This window comes from Chelmon rostratus, chromosome 5, assembly GCF_017976325.1.
Source record: "Chelmon rostratus isolate fCheRos1 chromosome 5, fCheRos1.pri, whole genome shotgun sequence".
Classification (NCBI taxonomy): domain Eukaryota; kingdom Metazoa; phylum Chordata; class Actinopteri; order Chaetodontiformes; family Chaetodontidae; genus Chelmon; species Chelmon rostratus.
This window is the reverse complement of record NC_055662.1, coordinates 4,665,522-4,677,851: the sequence shown is the minus strand read 5'-3', so window position 1 is coordinate 4,677,851 and position 12,330 is coordinate 4,665,522.

Genomic DNA, 12,330 nt, shown 5'->3' with positions numbered 1-12,330 from the left:
TTAAATACTTGATTTAACAATTCATATGCTAAGCCCATCGTCTAAAGATGTCCAAACAGGATTTGTCAGCAACCAGACTGTTGTACTTGAAAATGTTTTGTTTTACATCACAAATCATGCCTGGAACTCCATTTGTCAAACCTGTCAGTCTTACAGTTGTCATCATTGCAACGTTGCTTTTATGCTGAACAGGTCTGCCTCTGTTTCACAATCGCTGATCAAACTCTGATTGTAGTGTCACTGTTTAGATCACAAGTGTAACTGGAATCAGCTGTGCAGGATTGCCCTTTAACTCCAGCGTTACACTATCAATCAATGTGTCTCAGGTTTTTATGTGTTGCTGCTAAACCTGGCCAGACATGTTTAACTACATCTAAAGCTAATTCATGCTCATGTCTGAGCAATTGTGTTTATTACCCCAGTGTCAGTTTCCAGGTTATTGGAGGGCAGTTAAATTTAGTGTAAGAGGGGAGGGGAAGTGGAAACCAGCTGGGAGAGATATGATTCAATCCATCCTTTGTATGAACCTCAGATATCCTCAAGGACATATGAGACCACGTTGCTACTGGCTACAGCTTTTTCTGCTCTGTGAATATTATTGCACAGTAAATAAATACCAACATATAATTTCATTTTAAAGAGCTTGTCCAAAAACATGAGTCATGTTGATTCTTTGCCAGTGGCATGAATGTAATAATGCGTTCAAACCTACGCAGTTATGGATGAGTCTAAACCATGCTAGCATCTCTGTGACGCTGACATGCTCATTGTAAAGAACAGCAAAGGCTGCTAAAGACTGCAGTTTGGTGACATTATATATATTTTAGATGCAGTGGGGTGTGCAAGTATCACCAGTGGCCGTGATTATCTGGAGCATCTTCAAAGTACAGTAGAAAGTAAGGAACTGGTGAAGAGCCTCAGTGACAGAGTCAAGCACACACCCTGTTGTTTGTTGTGTGTTTGAAGTCACTTTGACTCAGCTTCGATTAGATCATTCTGCTGCAGGGATATTGCTAAATGTCTTATCAGACATGCATGACATGTCAACTGCTTCTCTTTGTGTGTATTTACGAAGGTGACAAGAAGAATTGTTGAGAGTCTGACCGTTATCAGTCAAGCAGGCAGACAGGCATGCAGGTAAGGTGCTGGCTGCTCTCCAGAAGCCATGAGTCACAGATCACAGACAGCAGATGGTGTGATAGCTCATCTCCTTGTTAACTTTGGCAGAGAAGCACCGAGCGCCTCACTGGAAGCCATCCCACCCAACCCTCTGAGTTCCTCCTCAGCACCCAACACCATCAACAGTATATCATAAAAACAGAGTCATAAATCACAGCAGCCCTAAATGAAGTTTAACAGGAAACACAATGTTAAACTACGTGAGAGTCGCGAGAGTTATTTTTGGACTCTAGATAGGGGACGAAGAAGAAGGGAAGAAAGCGATGACAGGAAGGGAAGGAAATATTTTCTTAGCAAGTGTACATGGCTTGTGTGTTTATATCTTAATTTGTTTTTGTTGTGCATTGGAATATAATCTCTGTACAATCAAAAGAAGCTTGACAAATGATTCTGGCGCACACTGCCAAGCTCACTGAGCGATTGCATAATCCTCACTACTGAGATTCATTAATAACAACGTAATGGAAAAACAAGGAGGCGCAGCATGACACTCCACTGACAGAAATGTACAGCTTTTTCCTCGTTTGACATCTTTGAGAGGTCTTGAGACGAGACAAATACTGCGTGTAAATAACCATTGTGCTTCGGGCCAGCACATTCCAGACGAGACGACAAATAGCCATTACCCTCCGGGTTATCAATCACGCAGGTACAGGGCACTGTCACTGGCTCTTTTCATGCATTCTCAATGATGGTCATAACTTCGACCTGACAAACCCAGTCAGCTTGAGCAACTTCCCCGTTCTATCACAGCTGTCAGAGGCACAGCATGGCTTTGTCCTGATTAATTGCACTCTTTCTGGTAGGAGCTGTCAGTCATCCAAACAAGTGAGATATACACACTATCAAGCTGCTGTGAATAAGGGCGGGTGTCATGAGTCAGCTGGCAAATATTCAAATGAACATTATGAGACAGAGAAGGAGAGAGAGAGACAGACAGACAGACAGACAGACAGACAGACAGAAACAAAACAAGGAAACCATTTGGTTGCCCTCAGGCAAAACTATCCAGTCTTCACTGTCCAGGAAAGCAGAAGAAGTGCTACCAGTGTCAGAGGATCAGAGCTGCTGCATTAGAGTGACGAGTGAATGCAATTTCCCCTGAGAGAGATTGTATCATAATGATGTCAGTGTCTTTCCGTACACATAATATGTTTGAATAAACCTGCAGGGGACCTCATGGGATCTCCAGCATGCAGCAGAGTACAGTAATGTGTTTAAACTGGCAAAACACACATCGAGCCACGAGTTTCCCCGAGAAACATTTCAAAGCTCATAAACTAAACATTCCTCCACATACATTTCTGTTCTCTGCCTGTCTTGCACATCATGTCAGATTGTTCCGAGTTGGACACATTAGCACAATAAACAACTATTCTGTGCATGTTAGCAGATAAAGCCGTGGCAATGCAGAACGTAGAGTGTGCATGAGTGTGAATGCGTGCTAGCGTGTGTACTCTTGTGTTGCTATTGTGTGCGTGAGCGTGCATGCGTGGGTGTAAGTATTTGAGTGCTTGTGGCCTCTGGCTCAACATGAACAGCGTCAGTATGCAGTTTAGGAATCTAGGCTCTGCTTTGTACATCTCTTGTAATTGTTTTTACATTGGAGAACATCATTAGGTCACTCATCTGGCTGACGTTTTTAAGTAGACATTTCTAGACTGCACATATTTAACATTGCACGTAAAAGAGTTTGTGGCACTGTGAGGCTGTACTTAAGCCAAGAGCAGCTTTGAGCTAAATGCCAATGTTACCATGCTAACGTGCTCACAATGACAGTGCTAAATGCTGATGTTTGGTAGGTATAATGTATGTCATGTTGACCATCTTAACTCTGTGTTTCATTCATGTACTGCTGCTATGACATGCAAATCCCCTCCAGGATGAATCAGCATGCTAATATGTGCTACTTAGCACTAAACACAAAGTACAGCTGTGACTGGTGGGAAAGGCATTAGTTTTGTAGCTATTTGGACAAAAACTAAAATTTAGACCACCACCAACATTATTACAATTCATCCAGAGGCAACAGGAATGTCTATACCAATTGTAATGGCACTATCTGATAATTGTGCTAACATTTCACTCAAAACAACCAATGTGTACCAAAGTCAGTAGGGTTCATCTTCTGGAGACCATGAAAGTGTGTACAACATTTTATGGCAATCTATCCAATAGTTGTTAAGTTATTTCAGTTTGAAAGATTAAACAAGGTGTTGAGGCAAAATAGGGCCAATTCAGGCTGAGGATCAGTGTGAGGAGTTGGCAGTATCCTCCTGCCTGTCTCGCTGTGTCTCCTCTGTGTCCCTTCCCTTTCATGTCATGTGTGTTTTTTGTCTCTCCCGCTGTGTGTCTTTGTCTTTGTCTGAGCTGAGCTGGGCATGGTCACCTGAACCTCCTGCAGCCAACCCTCCTGCACACCTGTGTCTCATCACTAACCAACCAGCACAGTGTATAAACCTTCAGCTCTTCACTCTACTCTTTGCCAGGTTGTCAGTTGTCCTTTGTAGTACTTCATCTTAGCTCTCTTTTGGAAACTTGTGATTTTACTCCACATGCTCCTGACCTACAAACTAACTCCTGTGCCTTGTCTCTCTGCCCTAGAAAAACCCAAGCCGTACAACCACCTGGCTTTCCTGCAGTAAGTCAGCTAACTCTCTCTGCCTCGCCTCTCTGGTCAACCACTGTCTGCCATTCCTCCCAGCCAGCCCAGGATTGCACATTTCATAATGATTGTTCTGTTCACAATAAACTGTCTTTGTGCACCAATACCTGCCTCATCATTCTGCTTTTGGGCTGTATCAGGCCCATGTATAGGCCCAACTGTGTATGGGCCCAAATATACAAAATTGGCCATTTTAATGAGACCAACACTGTTGGGCCTTGACCTGCTCAATTTGTCTATTTTTAACTGAGCTCTATTTCTTGACCCTTTCTCCCCAGTCCTCATTCCATGAAAAATACATTGCAAACTTTAGCTAATTGAGCCTTCAGCAGTCTCAGACAAATCAAGGTGGTATCATCCTGACTTACGGCCTTTCGAGAATGGATTGACTACAGCAAGCAAAACCTGTTTGAGACTGTTTCAAGCCAGGCATGAAAAAATGTGAACCTCTCTTCTAACTTTAATAAGTCCCAAACACTAAAACAATACTTCCAGGAGGTGAATAAAGTGTGTCTCTGCCTGACTACTTACTGCAGTGTAACATGATCAGTGAATCAGTAACTCTGCTACGCCACTGTGATGCTGAAGAGCTGTGTGTGAATCCATAACACTCCTTTCACATGAATCAGCAAGTACTCACAAGACTAATTACACCTGTTAAGTGTGCGTGTGCGTGCAGTTGTGCACACACGTGCGTAGGTGTGTGTGTATGTCTGTATGCCCCCAAGTTGTGGTTATGGTTTGGGTAAGTTTCTAAGAATTGAATGTAATCCTCAAAAGTGATGGAAACACGACTCTGTGTGCGTATGTGTGTGCATAACAATGCACATCTCACCATAGACTATACATGCAGGATGCAAAACTTGATGTGTGTGGGTGTGAGTTTTGTATTTACAGCAGGTCACACTCACACTAATCCTCTTGTCAGTTACCCACAACATCCAAAACTACTCAAACTCGAACTTCCACTGTAGCACACAAGCAGATTGACAGTACGATCCAGTGGTGGCTTGCACCAGGTGCAGCTGCACACTGGCTTAGTCTTTACTCCCCGCTGCACTTTCCACAACAGCGGCATTCCCACAATAACCAGATTCTCATGCCAACACACTTTAACCTTTTAATGTTTCATGGCTTGCAAGTCTACTAGAAGGGTTTCAACGAGGCAGCTGCTTAGGGAGCGACACATGAACACTTTGGACAAGGACAATGTGTCTCAGTTGGCCATTGCACACAAGCACAGTGGCCTCCAAATGCTAAATGTAGACCACCATGATTCAGCCGCAGAGTTTCAGTGTTAAAACATGTCCAGGAGCAAACGGAGACACTTCAGTATGTGTGCTCAGGTTGTCTACATGCTAACACTCCAAAGCTCACAGTACAATCATGCCTCCTGATCCTTATCTGAGCACAGACCTGCTCTAAGAAGCTTTACTGTGCTCCGCTCCACAAGCAAAAGCTTTTTAAAGATTGACTTCTTTGTGGAGGGGAAAAGCTCTGAAGCTCAAAGAAGCAGCACTGGCTGGTGTTTTATTACATTGTGTTTCTTCAATGGCCCAGCGCTTGAAAACAACTTTCCAGCTGAGCAGTCCTAGCATTAACAAGTCGTTCTTCTTTGATGAGCTCCATATGCAAAAAAACAGGAGGGGAAAAAAAACAGCCTGTGATCAGAGAAATAAAATCATATGTATATTCTGTCACGCCTCACATCCTCTGGAGCGGTGCAAAATGTGGTGTGCCTGAAGGAAAACAAATAGCATGTCCCGGTACAAAGCTGTGTTTGTTTCTGCTGCTTTCATTGGAATCGTATAAGCAAATGTGAGCCTTGAAAGCAGCTAAAAGACGTTTTCAGATGATTTATTTCTTTTATGGCGGATCGCAGGAATACTCTGTCTTATCTTCAGGAAGTCTTCCAGCCTGCTGCAGGGACATGTCAGGATCCAGGATCTCTCTTGCTCACAAGCCATGTTGTTCCCTGCAGCTATAGTCTCAACCTTGGGTGGTCACTTTACATTTTCTGATGCCTCCTTCCCACTCCCACTGTTTCAAACATTGCAACACGGTGACGATGAGCGGTGGTTTTTATCTCAGTTTGACGGGCCCTGTTGTGTCTTTGTCTCAACTAAGAACCCCCCCCCCCCTCCCCCACACACACCCACACACACCCACACACACACTGTCAGCATGGAAGACATTCATGTCATACTGTATCTGCAAGACAAAACGCCTCCCATCACCCAACCCCGCCCAGGTTTTCACAGTTGACAGTCAAGTTCTGGGTCAGTCAAGCTGGCAGGAGCTCACATCCGTCTTGCCTTTTGACACACGACGCAAATGAAAAACGAGACCAACGAGATTTCCACATAGAGGGTTGGAGGTCTCATCTTCAATTTCTGAAAGAATTTGAAGCCCTGGGTTCACCAGAGTACAGACACACAAGAAAAAGCCCTTTTAACTATTCAATTTGCTGTATTTTCCACGGCTCTCACCAGCACCTATTCTGCGTCAGATCACATTATTCCTTTCCACCACCATTCCAGCAGCTACACTGCATACAATATGTGCTATGTACTGTGTGTGTGTGAGCCAAGCCAGTGTAGCAGAGCCCAGGTCACAACAGTTCTGCTCAGTTTAGCTCAGCGATGTTAAAAGAACATCAGCACCCTGTGGTGAAGTTTATGCTTTGGTAATGTATACTGTGTGCCAGTGAAAGGGGAACCGGGGATAGAGTCATCAGGATTGTGGGATGACCCTGGGTTCATGGCGTGCCCCCCCGATGCTCACCCCTTTCATCAAGCAGCCCAGTTGTTGGTTTAGCTCAGGCCCTTCTCAGCAGGCCTTGGCACAAGGGAGAGCCCGTGGCCAAAGAGGATTTGGTGAGAGGAGAAGGGAAGTCTGCTCACACTCAGCAGCAGCTTTTCCAGTATCAAGCACCACCTACTTCCAATCATGCATTACCCCCAAATCCCCCCTGTGCCTGCAAATCAAGCAGGGCCAGACCTTGCAGGGAAGAGGTCTAGTCTGAATATAACTTAGTTAGCACAGAGAAATAAAGAAACAAACTCTCAATAACACACTATCACACATTCCCAAACCCACTTTAGCATGTGTTCAACAAAGTTAACAACATCAATCACATTTCCTTAGAGACATCTTGGATGTTATTACAGCATTTATCTTTTAGTGGTGCTGTGGCACATCACAGGCGAGGAGATAATGACACGCTTTATTGAAATGGAGACGAATGCACCCTCTCCTCACCATGGGTGGTCTAGTCGGGAGCGTTGCATGGAGAAGATCCCCACAGGCAATTAGCATGCAAGCCAGACTGAACATCTCTGGTTTATGCATTATACACAGCTGGGCTCAAGACATAACTCAAGTACAAGATACTACAGAGTACGTGCATGTTTTTTAGCAAGAGTAACAGCGTGTGTTAACGAGCGTACACGCTGTATGCATGCAAGTGGTGGTGATCGTGTGCAGCAGCAAGTCTCAACCAGCAGAATCAGGGAGCCCTGTGGGCCCTCAGCTGGAAGACAATTCTAAACACAGATAGACTAATTAAGATAACTATACAAAGACATACATGTTGCACTGCATGGTTATGTTTCTGAGAATTATTACTTCAGTCAGTTTTACGGAAACAAGACCAGCAGTCTACAGCGAGCAGCTCTGCGAGGCTGTATTTAAGCACAGCAGTCATATGAGCTAATCTTAAAATCAGCATGGTCACAATAATGTTGAGCAGGTATCATTTCTTAATATGCTGACTGTCTTAGTTTAGCATGTTAGCATGGCAACATCTACTAATTAGCATTATACATAAAGTACAGTTGACACAGTATTGGACAATTTAAATCTCACTTGATGGCACTAGATGAAAAGTTAAGGGATCGCCAAAGTTATTGCAATCATCCATCACAAACGTCTGTACTAAATTTCACGACAATCCATCCAGTAGTTGTTGAGATATTTCAGTCTGGACCAAAGTGGTGAACCACAGTGTGGCTACATAGAATGCCCAGAAAGCTCTGAGATTACTCAAGAGATGTACTTGACTTGACAAAGCTCCTCCAGAGCCACAAAAGACATTGTACATCTATTTTCATGGGCTGTGTAGTATGCCCATGAACTCACAATGGACTCTGACATGTAATATCTGTTGATTGGCCTTATAAACATGGGGTGTGATTTGAGACCAATAACAGTAAGACTGTTTCCCTTTTTGTTACAAACTTTGACAAGGAATCAGTGCAAGATCAGGGAATTCTGCAGTCCTCCAGTGTGTCTGAAGTGCGCTCCCACCAACTGGTGAGAACGAATGTAACTCAATGGATAGAAAAAGCAAAGAAGTCTGCAACTCAAACTGTGTCCAAAGGTGTGCATATTTAATATACTTTCTAAATAAGTAAACCATAAAAATCTCAAATTTACCCAGACAGATTTGTTCTGTTTTCTTAGAAGAAATTCTTAAAAGTCCAATGGTTAAGGTTCAGTGTGATGGTAAAAATGGAATACAATATTCATAATTATGTTTTCATTAGTGCATAATAACCTGAAACTAAACATTTTGTTTTCATTACCTTAGAATGAGCTCTTTGTATCTACACAGGGAGCAGGTCCTCTTCTATGGAGTCCACCATGTTGCACTGCCATGTTTCTACAGTAGCCCAGAAAGGACAAACCAAACATTGGTGCCTTTTGCGTTTTGCGTGGGTTTCACAGCCACCGTAGGTTCTCCTACATGCTTGGAATGAGAGGGTGAGAGGAGGTGTAATCAGTTTGTTGTGATCTGCTACATCAGCGCACTAAATCCTACACACTGGTCCTTCAAGTTCCAAAATAAGAAAGAAGGACCCCTCCTCTTGTCATTGTTCCATCACATGTGTAGGCGCTTGTCTGCTCTTGAGAGCAGACAAATAAGGCAGAATATCAGCAATTTGTCTCAGCGATCATATTCAAGTGTTACCAGCTGTACAGTCTCGAAGATACAGCTAAAACAAATATAATCCACCGAAGTAAGTCCCTGTGGCATTAAACTTCACTTGAGACAGATACAGACACAGACAGAAAGAAAAACTCTACATAAAACAGCGGTGCAGCATCAGAGAAAAATGATCTGCATAACTGCCTGTGAATGTAGAATCCCAGGTAGTAGGTTAGTGTGTGTGGCCATCCTGCTGGGAGATACCACATCATTCATCATCTCATTAAAGAGGCTTATAGGAAGGAAGAAAAATGCATGGCTGGGCATACTTTCTAGACAGTTATCATCATTGGATGAAAATGCCAAGTGGGTGGGACATTCTGAGCATACACCCCTCTTCATTGGTAGACTGCTACGGCTGCCGGTGATGGCAGCTGATCTCTGGGATTGTGCACGGTCAGGTGCAGCAGTCAGTCAAAGCCTTGGCTCCGCTCAGCAAGTTGGCAAGCCGCCTGAAACTCTCACCCAAAGCCACACGAGATACCTGCAATTTGTCACCCCTATAAAATAACATTCTCCATCTAAATTGTCATTTCGAGGCAGAGTGTTCCTACAGAGAGGGACACTTAACACCAAATATGTGTATCTTACGGAGCATTGTATTATCAAGACACCCCCCTCACATCCACCCCCACCTCTCCAAACTCCTAGTCTGGTGTTTTTGTAGCAGTTGGCAGAAGCAGAGGAAGGTTTTAAAGAAGTAATCTTTCCTGGCTGCTAAGCTTTCATACTAGTCAGTGTAAAGACGGGCAGGAAAAGCCCAGAGGGCAGTGCATCAATTCTTTGTTTGACGACTGGCTTGGCAGATCGCCAGGACCTGATTTCTCACACCATGCATGCCACAGCACACCTCAGGCTTAGGAGACAGAGACTCAGATGGAAAGATTGACGACTGAATTAAGGTCTTGAAATTTCACTCTGTTCCATTTACAAATGTTGTTGACCTTTTTGTCAGTTGTGACAATAGAGATATCATGTAATCTGATTTACACAGAATTTAATATTTCCATTTGATTAAGTTCTGTTGAATGTACTCTTTGCACATTGTTAAGTATATGTTAGGTCTGAGTTCAAATTACTTTTTTGTCAGTTGGTTGCATTAAGAGGAACAGAGCTGAGAATGTTAAGTTATATTGCCTCAGTACTGGCTGAACCTTTTGAGTTTTCCATGGAAGAAAAACATGTAATGCTTCCAAACTATTTAGTTGTAGGCTACATTTATCTACAACTTGTGAAATTATGGCATGTTTTACTTAACCTGGGTGTGCACCTCAACAACAAACTGGACTGGTCCACCAATACAGATGCCCTGTACAGGAAGGGCCAAAGTTGTCTCCATCTGCTGAGAAGACTGATGTCCTTTGGAGTATGTAGGTCACTGTTAAAAACATTTTATGACTCCGTGGTTGCATCTGAAATCTTCTACACAGTGGTCTGATGGGGCTGTGGAAGCTCTGAGAGGGACAGGTAGAGACTGAACAAAGTGGTTAGGAGAGCTGGCTCTGTCCTGGACTGCCCTCTGGACACCACTGAAAACGTAGACGAGAGGAGGATGTTAGCCAAGCCGACATCCATCATTGACAACCCCTCTATACATTTTTTAGTCTTTTGTATAAAATACACATATATATAGTCAACTTCTTATTTTGTATTTTTCGTTGCCCATTGCCTTTACTATTGCTATATTTTTTATTGATGCTGCCTGTAACACCAGATTTCCCCAGCTGGGGATTATAAAGTTGATCTTATCTTATCTTTACTTACTTACGTGTACATTTTTCTTTTGTATTATATTTTACAATTAATGTAGAAAAAAACATACATGTTTGTTGTACCTCTACCTGAAATAAATAATAAACAATACAAGTACTTAAACTAATATGGAAACCACTACAAGTAGTCTGACTATCAACCAAACCGCAGCTTAATAGCATCCACCGGCTGACGAGCGCAGATCAAGGTCCTGTCTGACTCTGACTCTCATTCGAATAAGAAAGAGGGATGTTTGTTTCTCGCAGAGCTCAAGTTGGCGTGAAAGCAGCCAAAGGCTGTCATGCTTCCATTTCGTCACTGATAGTTAGTTTCATGACATATAAAAGCAGAGTTAGCAGGAGACAGTGAGGGGTTTTGTTAGTGTCAGACTCTGACTCTGCCTCAGTGTCTCTGGAAGAAGTACATACCAGTGTAAACGCAAACATGGCTCTCTCAAAAAAGTCTTATGAAAAAAGATTAGTTTGTCAATTTTTACCTTCCATCATATATATTTATATATATACACACACACACACACACACACACACACACACACACATACACACACTGGATAATGAATTACTCAAATCTAAAACAGAATGCAAAATAAGCACTTAAGTATTTGAGCATGTCAAGTGCACTTGGTGCAAAAAAAGGATACAACAAACACAAAATGAGTTCAGGATCTCCTGGGTCATGCGTTGCAATGAACAAAGCCACTTGAGTTTTTTCTGAGGCAGGAGGGCAAGAGGTCTGGTCAAACTGTGAGCGACTCAAATCTGTGTTAAGGGATGTTTTACTTCTCTACTGTCCCCAGCTTTGGTTTGCATGGGGCATCAGGTAACATACTGTCACTGTGAATAAGGTTACACGTGTTGTCGTCCATGTCCATGACTGCTGCCTCACACATCTGTCTCAAAGCCTGCAGATTCAAGGAGCAGTGAGATTATTCAGTGGTGTTAAGTTATAAATGACATATCTGAATCAATGGATGCTTCCCTGAGAGCACGTTTTCCTGACATTTATGTTTCATAAACTACTTTCCCTATGGCTGATTCCACTGTATGCTTTTGTAACATGCACCTTGCCTTACACTGTGTCTTTGTGGTTGTTCTGTAATTTTCGCCAAAGGTGGAATTTTCTTGTGCTGCTGTATTTCCTTTTGTAAATGTGTCTTTGAGTCTGGTGTCACTCCTCTCTCCTGCAGGATTTCCTCCTTGGTGTCAACTGAATTCATAGCATAATCAACATTTACACAACTAATTACCTGGTTTACACTCGCCATTCATCTATTTAACACATCACAAACCCTGTGCTGTCTATCGCGTTGTGCCAGTAGGCCAGCATTTCAATGGGAACAGTCATATGCACAGTGTGACTACAAAGGGTTCCTTTTTAATGCTAGACAAGCAGCCGTGTCATGCTCCATACTGTCACACCAAAACACACACAGGGACTAGTCCATTCAAATCCACAGTGCAGGAACTGTTTTTCCTGTGTACTGATTGGCCAGTTCCATGGCCTCAGCTCTTTGATGTGCAAGGGCCATCTTCCAAACAGAATCTGAGCCTCCTTTTTTCTTAAACTGCATTAACTTCTGCATTAATTGACATTACTTAAAGTTCAGGTGTCCATTTCCTGGACAATGACGATGGGTGTTTTTCAGAAACAACGGTTCCCCACTGACGATGTTCCAATTTCAATGCGTCTTAGAGGAAATGAGGACAAAAGAGCGAGGGAGAAT